General features: G+C 44.8%; 1 protein-coding gene across 2 annotated transcripts in view; it reads left to right on the top strand.

Annotated features, from left to right (window-relative positions):
- Window positions 1-2989: 2989 nt before the first annotated feature.
- LOC113803317 (uncharacterized) overlaps window positions 2990-10000 on the top strand; it is a 132128-nt gene continuing 125117 nt past the window's right edge. For both annotated transcript variants that reach the window (XM_070113670.1, XM_070113669.1), the window contains exon 1: window positions 2990-3131. The gene's annotated coding sequence lies outside the window, so the exon portion shown is untranslated. The remainder of the gene's footprint in view (window positions 3132-10000) is intronic.

The following is a 10000-nucleotide window of genomic DNA, read 5'->3' on the forward strand; positions in this document are numbered from 1 at the left end:
GAGGGGGAAGGAGGGTGGGGTGGGAAGGGGGAGGGGGAAGGAGGGTGGGGTGGGAAGGGGGAGGGGGAAGGAGGGGGAAGGAGGAAAGGGGAGGGAGGAGGGTGGGGTAGATAGTAGGAAGGGGGAGAAGGGAGGGGTGGGAAGGGGAAAGGGGAGAGGGGAGGAGGGGGAGAGAAGGAAGGAGGGAGGGGATAGGAGTAGGAAGGGGAAGAAGGGAGGGGTGGAAAGTGGAAGGGGAAAGGGGGGGAGTGGGAAGAAGGGACCGGGAAGGGGGGAGTGGGAAGAGGAGCCGGAAGGGGGTGGGGGAAGCGGAAGGAGTAGGAAGGGGGCAAGGGAATGGGTGAGGATAGGAGAGGGAAGGAAGAAAGAAAGGGAGGGGGTGAAAGGAGGGGGTGTACTGTTTATACAGAGAACATCAGAAAAAAACACCTTTTATCTGTCTATCTATTTATCTGTCTATCTATCTATATATATCTTTCAGTCTATCTGTCTATTTTTCTATTTGTTCTATAGTATGTATGTATATCATCTATATGTATATGTTTTTGTATACGTACACATACACAATCGGATCGTATGAAATACTTCATCCCCCCTTCATTTACACTCCTATCCCCCCTTCCCTTTCTCTCCCTTCCCTCTCACCCTCTATCCCCTTTCCCCCTTATCTACATCCCTCTTCCTACTTCTCCTTCTCCCTTCTCCATCTACTTTAATACGTTTTATCATTCTCCATTTTCTTATCTCCCTCTTCCCCCCTCCTCCCCTCCCTTTCTACGCCCACCCAGACCCCTATCCACCTCCCCCTTATCTTTCTCCCTCCCTCTTCCCTTCATATACATCCCTCCCCCACCCCCCTCTTCCCTTCATATACAGCCCTCCCCCCACCCCTCCCCCACCCTCTCCCCATCCCCGCCTATGATACTTTTCCTCCATCTACACATACTCTCCCCCCTCCTCCTCCCCCCCCTTGTTCCATCTACCTTCATACTCCCTCTTCATCTCAGCCACACCCCCCCCCTCCATCTATATATACTCCATCCCCCTCCCCGCCCTCCCCCCACCAACCCCCCTGGTACTCCCCCATTCTCTTGCATCTCCATCCCTACTCCCTTTCCTCCCCTCGCACCTGCACGTGGCACTCCCTCTCCCTCATCCGTCTACGCTCACTTCCTCCCCCACTTCCTCACTCCCTCCTAACTCCCCTGGTACACTCCCCCTCCCTCTACATTCCTACCCTCTTTCCTTCCCCTAAACCCGCACGTGGCACTCCCCCATTTTCCCTTCCCCCTACTCCCGCACGTGGCGCTCCCCACAATGTGCCCCTCCTACCACCGCACGTGGCTTCCCCCATTTGCCCCTCCCCCTAACCCCACACGTGACGCTCCCCCCATTTGCCCCTCCCTCTATCCCCGCACGTGGCACGCCCCTCTATTTGCCCTTCCCCTACTCCCGCACGTGGCACTCCCCCTATTTTCCCCTCCCCCTACCCCCGCACGTGGCACTCCCCCCATTTGCCCCTCCCCCTACCCCCGCACGAGGCATTCCCCCCCCATTTATCCCCGCACGTGGCACTCCCCCTATTTGCCCCTCCTCCTACCACCGCACGTGGCACTCCCCCCATTTGCCCCTCCCCCTACCCCCGCACGAGGCATTCCCCCCCCATTTATCCCCGCACGTGGCACTCCCCCTATTTGCCCCTCCTCCTACCACCGCACGTGGCACTCTTTTACCTCCGCACGTGGCACTCCCCCCATTTGCCCCTCCCCCTACCCCTGCACGTGGCACTCCCCCAGTTGCCCCTCCCCTACCTCCGCACGTGGCACTCCCCCCTAATATGCCCCTCCCCCTGCCCCCGCACGTGGCATTCCCCCCCATTTGCCCCTCCTCCTATTCATGCACGTGGCCCCATCCATCTACATTCCCACCGCCTTACCTCTCCACCCCAACCCCACTCGTGGCACTCCCCCCCATTGGCCCCTCTCCCTACTCTCGCACGTGGCACTCCCCCCATTTGCCCCTCCTCCTACCACCGCACGTGGCACTCCCCCATTTGCCCCTCTCCTACCCCCGGATGTGACACTTCCCCCCAATCTGCCCCTCCCCCTGCCCCCGCAGGTGGCACTCCCCCCATTTGCCCCTCCCCTACCTCTCACGTGGCACTCCCCCATTTGCCCCTCCCCTACCTCTCACGTGGCACTCCCCCATTTGCCCCTCCCCTACCTCCGCACGTGGCACCCCCCCCCCTAATATGCCCCTCCCCCTGCCCGCGCACGTGGCATTCCCCCCTAATATGCCTCTCCCCTACCTCCGCACGTGGCACTCCCCCCTAATATGCCCCTCCCCCTACCCCCTACGAGGCACTACCCCCCATTTGCCCCTCCCCTACCTCTCACGTGCCACTCCCCCATTTGCCCCAACACTATCCCCGCACGAGGCACTCCCCCCATTTGCCCCTCCCTCTTTCCATACACGTGGCCTCATCCATCTACATTCCCACCGCCTTACCTCCCCACCCCAACCCCACACGTGGCACTCCCCCCCTTTGCCCCTCGACTGCGCAGCCGCACTGGCAGGCGCTGGGCAGGTGGCGCAGCGGCGGAGACACTGCCCCTCACATTCGCTCAGTGGTTGTGGCTCTGCCCTCGTCTGCGTGTGGTTTTGGTGTGGTAGATCCTTCTTGACTTTTCATTTTAATTTCTCTTTTCTTCATTTCTCTCATTCTTTCTTCCTTTTTGATTAACCCCTTTCCCCCCCTCTTCTTTCTCGCGCGGTAGAAGTGGAGAGGGTAGAAAGAGGGGAAGGAAGAGAGAGAGATGGTGATGTGAACGAAGGCCCTTTGTGATGCGGGGGATGTGAAGGAGGCTGGAAGGCGTTGGCGGGAAATTCAATTGACTGAAAAAATATAGAAATTCAACCGACGGGAAAACGCTGAACTGGAATCCAATTGACAGGAAAATCGGCATAATGTAACTACTGTTAATGAACCAATATTCTTTGCGGCGGTACAGTGTGCTCTGGTAGAAAAAACAACAACAACTGGAGATGCAGTTCAATAACTAATCAAAACCGGCAACGAAATTGTGGAGACAAAAGTTGATTCGTGTGTTCGAAGCCTTCAGTCAATTAAGGTAATCTAGGTGATAAGAAATGTATAATCTATTAAAACACACACACGCACACACATACACACAGACGTAAACTTGTACACACGCATACACAGAGACACATACATACGTTTGTGTTAATACTTTACACATTATCACAAAATAATAATTTTCTCTTTCTTAATGAGAAAAATAATATCAGTTTATTGTTGTTTTTATGCTAATTGAATACTTCGAAAGATAAAGTATGTAAAATCAACTTAAAAAGAAACCATAAAAGTGTGGAACGCAAAGTTTTAAAAACTAATTTAAAGAAAAGTTCAAACACGATGGAAGTTTGCCCAAGGAAACGGGTCGAACATGCTCGAAATTTAATCATCAGATCCGAAATGGATACTCAAACGTTACGGTTATTATCATTATTATTATCTCTCTCTCTATTTATATACATACATGAATACAAATACACACGCACACACACACACACACAAAGACACACACACACACACACACACACACACACACACACACACACACACACACACACACACACACACACACACACACACACATATATATATATATATATATATATATATATATATATATAATATATATATATACATATATATATATATATATATATATATATATATATATATATATATATTTATATATTTATTTATTCATTCATTTATATGTATATAGGGAGAGAGAGAGAGAGAGAGAGAGAGACATACAAACACACGCTTATGTATACTTGTAAGTATACTTTCGCTGATGGATGTGCGTGTGTGCGTGTAATCGTCTATACTGACGTGCGTGTGTACATGGCTGCGTGTGACTTCGCGTGCATGCCTGTTCGCCGCGTTAGCCATGCGAAACAGGTGCCATCCTCCGCGTTGAAGAACCAGGTGACAGAAGCGAGTCGAACCTGTGTGGTGGGAGAACCTGCAAATGATCCTGCAACCCCTCCCCTCCCTCCCCCCCTCCCTCTCATACCGACCCCTCCTTTTCTTCCCCTTCCCCCCTCCCCTCCCTCCTTCCTCCCTCTCATACCGACCCCTCCTTTTCTTCCCCTTCCCCCCTCCCCTCCCTCCCTCCTCCCTCTCATACCGACCCCTCCTTTACTTCTCCTTCCCCCCTCCCCTCCCTCTCATACCGACCCCTCCTTTACTTCCCCTTCCCCCGTCCTCCCTCTCATACCGACCCCTCCTTTACTTCCCCTTCCCCACTCCCCTCCCTCCCATCTCTCCTCCCTCTCATACCGACCCCTCCTTTACTTCCCCTTCCCCACTCCCCCCCTCCCCATCTCTCCCCACCTACCCCCTCCTCTCCCTTGTCCACGTCCGGTTTAGTCGGTTGCAAATACGTGATTGGTCGGAAACGTGATATAGACCCGCCCACCTGGGATACACCCCTCCCCCTCCCCCCTTTCCCCCTGCCTCCCCTCCACCTATCCACCTCCCTCTCCCCTCTACTCTTCCCCTCCTCCCCTTCTCCTCCCTCTCCCCTCTACTCTTCCCCTCCTCCCCTTCCCCTCCCTCTCCCCTCTACTCTTCCCCTCCTCCCCTTCCCCTCCCTCTCCCCTCTACTCTTCCCCTCCTCCCTCTCCCCTCTACTCTTCCCCTCCTCCCCTTCCCCTCCCTCTCCCCTCTCTCCGTCAACCAGTCAGTCGCATAATCGAGTTATTCGAGAACTTTCCAGGGCTTTGTGTATCATCGAGGGACGGGAATATAATTTCACTTCAAAGTATACACACATACACACATATACAGCATTTTATATAGATAGACAGAGAGACAGATAAATATGTAAACAGATATATATGTATGTATATATCATGTTATATTATGTACAAATATTAAATTATGTACACAAACATACACACTCGCACATACATATGCATATGCACACACACACACACACACACACGCATATATGTGTGTGTGTGTATGTAAAAAATAAAAGTGGGGAGTGGAAGGGAAGATATGCAATAACTGAAGAAAAGAAGCAATTCGAAACAATAATTCACATGTCAAGAACGAAGAAGTTAAAAGTAAAAGTAACGAAACCAAACTCGTAATTCAATAAAGGAACATTAAAAAGTCGACAATAAACAAGTCAGTCTTAAGTTTTCGTTGACACGTTTCGCTTTGCAAAATAGTTCTGAAATACCCACGAAAATTTACAGAATAGCTGACACACGCACAAACACACACACACACATGTATATATATATTTTTTTCCTTTTTTAAGTTACTGAATCCTTAAATAGCCGTGGCAGTAGCAATTAACAGAATATTTTATCATTACAATCATCATTACCATCAATGTTATTGTTACTTATGTAAAGTCCTATTAATATTAGCACTATTCTTGCTGCACTGAAATTCATATCATCATTATCATTAGGCCTACTGATGGCATCAACGCTATCAATTAGTGCAACTATTTCATTATTATGATCGTCAGTAACACTACTATTATCATCAGTATCTTTATTATAACAATAGCAATAACAGTAATGTGGATAACGTGACCAATACTGCAAAAAAATCTTCAAATGAGAACCATGATAATAATAGCAGCCATGATAAATAATGATTATAATAACAATAATAATCAGAGGAATAGCTATCATCCCAATGGAAAATTTTAAACTAGAAAGACCACTAACAAACAATGATAATCATAACATTACTAACAACTTCAACAACGACAATAACAATCATGAAAAGTCACGACAAACAACACGAAAATACGACACCCGCTAACGACATATTCCCAGTCAAACGACAGTCGTTAAATAAGTCCGGTTTCACATGACACCGAGCTCGTGTTTTGATGTGCTTCACCTGTACTGACACCATCTGACACTCGTTTACCAGGATGTGGGTGTAATTACAATGCTTAGTCATGTTAGTCATATATATTCACTGTACAGTCATCCGCTGTGTACTTCCTCTTTCACATTCACACACGCACGCACACACACAAGCAAAGAAACACACAAAAGCAAGGACACATACACAAAGACAAAGACACACACACACACTCACACAAAGACACGCACACACACACACAAAGACACACACACGCACACACACACCTTAATCTGAGCCTCACAAACAGGCAAAAACACTTACCCTCATAGTCAGTTTTTGCTTTAACTCACTCGTGCATCTAATTAATTGAAAAATCGCTGTTTAATATATAGATTCCCGGAGATACAAGGGAAAGAGCACTAACGAATAATAATAATCATAATACTAGTAGTTTCAGCAACGACATAGAAAAATAGAAAAAAAATATATAAGAAAAAAACAAAAGTCAAAACATGGCCACAGTACGTAATTTCCGCAAAGTGTCTCCATTTGAGGATTTCCGTGTATATTCTCTCCCATGCATGATCTCCCTAACCTGCGCCTGGCCTTACAAATATTCGGCTGCCCTCCGTCGGCGCCAGCTGGTCTATAAACAGCTGTGACAAGGACGAAGGGATTTTAAAAACACGCCATTTCAGTCCTTATTGCTCACGAACACATTCCGTGCTGGTAGGTTGATATCTTCTTGTGTAAATGTGTTTATATTCTGAACGTCTGATAGAAATTGCTCATTCAGAATCCTTATGTTCGTAAACATTTCTATTATCGATATTTAGAAGTTCTGGGTACCATAAGTACTCAGCTAGGAATACTACTTCACACAACGAATCCTTTCAGTTACGTAAACATTCATAATTCTCGCGTCGTCCCTCTATTAAAGCGCAATAAGGCATCCCTTGTTCTTCTTCGCCAGACCATCATAACATCGCCACGTGTATTTAAATTTTCGCTCATTCGAATTCTTTCGTTTTTTTTTTTTTTTTTTTTTTTTTTTTTTTTTTTTTTTAAATCTGAATGCTTGTGAACGAGAGGTTATTATAACTATACCAACTAGTCGAGTCAGACCGTTCGGAATTGAGGGCGCGGCAAGGCCCCCTTACCCCCCCCCCCCCCTTAGGCGCCTCTGCCACGCCTTTTTCATGTCCAGCACCTACCAAACACCCGAAATAATAAAGTGAAAAATAAAGGAAAGTAATTTAGTAAATTTGCAGATAAAGTAACATATATACGAAAAGTTTAACATCAACCATCATTAACCAGATCTGAATACCGTGTGAACTATGAACATATTTTTCTTATAATGATGAAAAATCTATTGTGATTTGACCTGTTTTGGCTTATTAAGAAAATAATAGTAGTAGCAGTAGTACTAACAGTAACAGTATCAATACTAGTAGTAGCAGTAAAAACAACAGCAGCAGTAGTAGTAATAGTAATAGTAGTAGTAACAGTAATAGTAATATTAGTAATAGTAATATTAGTATTAGTAATAGTAGTAGTAGTAATAATAGTAATAATAGTATTAGTAATAGTAGCAGTAGTAGTAATAGTAATAGTAGTAGTAGTAATAATAGTAGTAGTAGTAATAGTAATAGTAGTAGTAGTAATAGTAATAGTAGTATTAGTAATAGTAGTATTAGTAATAGTAGTATTAGTAGTAGTAATAGTAATAGTAGTATTAGTAATAGTAGTAGTAGTAGTATTATAAGGTAAGTTTGATTTTTTTAAAAGCTTACATGAAGCACCATTTACAATTCACTCAGCATCAGGTCATCACATGGAGTAACACGCACATGTGTGGGCCTCATACCTCACTACAGCTTATAACATTCAAAGTCATAATCAATTGAACGATAGCTTTATTTTGACTTTCATAAGGAAAGAAACTGCATTTTCTGCTTTTAACAAAATTATCGTATATACTTATGCTTACAATCGAACTTAATTTATATGCCTCTTTATGAAAATGGATTAACTAAAACTATTTATCAATTAAGTACAGTATCAATGCGTTTAAGAAACAAAATATACTGAATTTGATAATAAAATCATAAAGCATAAGTAAATATCTCCAGTTGTGAATTCTTCATGTGCCCAGTTTGCACAGGGCATGCACTGGATCCACATTTCTGAAGGTCTACTGTTGGCAAAGGGCTCTCCTCGTACTAAATAGGGCCATTTCATTCTTCATCAACAGATGAAGCTGGGGATTTTAATATTTTCTTGCATTCCTTCTTGTTTTTTTAATGGCTGCTTCTCAAACAATGCTTTGTAAGGTGATATTTTATCATCCTTCTCCGCTTTTCTCTTTCTTTCTCGTCTTTGCTTCGGTTTAGGTGGGATGCAGAGACTTGCCAACATTTCTCTTGGTTTACTTTCTTTTGTTGTTCCAAGTTGGGGGTTCTGTAGCGGTTCAGAGAGCTCATCTTCCGTAATTGTAATATTGATGTTACTATGTGTAGGCTCCTTTTCAGTTATATTTGCTGCTATGAAGTAATCTGTGGATACTTGGTCATTGAAGGGCCATAAGCCTGTTGATCGAAATTCATTCACAGCTTTTTCTATGGTGGCCGTTTTCTCCTAAGCAGTGTTAAATATTCTTACTGCACCAGGCTGCGAGGTTCATTTACCTGAAATGGAAACCATCCAGTTGTCTGCAGCTCTATTGTAGGTTTCCTTACATGACTGTCAATAAGCTATCCCAAGTGGCTGCATTTTGTGAGTAGTGGGGTGGGAGAGGTATCATAATGCCATTATCTCAAGCAAAATCAATAGCCTCTAGTGTCTTATGGCTAAGGTGGCCATCTAAGATTATAATGTGTTTGTCCTGGGTTAGTTTGGCGTGTAATGCAAAGTGACAGCCATATTCCATGAAGCAAAACCCATCCGTCCATCCATTAGAAGTGTATGTTCCGATGCATCCAGGGGGTCCTCCATTCAACAGAGTTTCAGAAAACCTTTCCCTAGAAAAATGAATGTCCCAAGACCATTCATAGCACACCAAACTGTCGTTGTTTTCCCACGTTCACCGCTAGTCATTTTCCCCACAGCTCTTGATCCCTATGTTGCCCCTATAATGACAGGCTTTTGAACATTTGAAATTCCTGTTTCGTCCATGTTCCATATATGCCGTGGGTTAGAGTTTCCCTTAGCTAAAACTTAAGCATGAAAGAATGTGGCAACCTGAGCACGATTAAATCCAACTGCCTTTGCAATATCTATTGTCTCTGACTTCCGAATTGTTAACTGTGGGTGTCGCTTTATAAATCCTGCAAACCTGTCCTTTCCAGCCATTTTTGGTGTGCTGGAAACGGTGTGGAATTTTCATCTTCTGAGCAGAATCATATGCAAAACGCCGTACATCTATTGTAGTTAGGCCGAAAATGGATTTTCCATTGCTTGTATCTGAGGCACTAGCATATCTTCATATGATTCATTTAGCTCGGACTGGAAGCATCCATGTCTTGTTTTTCCTAGGTTGGCCACTTTTCCATCCCTGTGGCACCTCATTGTCTTACAGGGAACTCCATAATTACTTGAGGCAGACTTCACAGACTCTCCATTACCAATTGCATGGAGAGTATCTTGTAGCGCCTTCTTTCCATAGGAAGCCCGTGTTGTTTTTCTTTTGTAGACGCCTGGCATGTTGATCCCATATCATATAATAATACCAATACTAATATGCAGAATAAAAAGTTAAGAAAAAATGTGCTAATTCATTTGAGGTAGATAAGGGGCTAAAAAGCTTAACTCTGGGCTTCTTAACCCAGAGGATGTGGGGCCTTTTACCCCAAGAGCTATTGACTTATATTGAATATCACTGTTCTCCAACCATGAATAAAGGATGACTAAAACCAAGTGCTATATAATCAAAATAACATAGAGCAGCCTTCTATAATAATCTGACTAACTCTGCAATAATTACTTTTCATACAATTATGAAATTCACTGAAAACTTACTTGAAGTTATGCAAAATGTTTCCAGTACGCGAGTTCTTTGTTGAT

Source organism: Penaeus vannamei, chromosome 34, assembly GCF_042767895.1.
Source record: "Penaeus vannamei isolate JL-2024 chromosome 34, ASM4276789v1, whole genome shotgun sequence".
Lineage (NCBI taxonomy): Eukaryota > Metazoa > Arthropoda > Malacostraca > Decapoda > Penaeidae > Penaeus > Penaeus vannamei.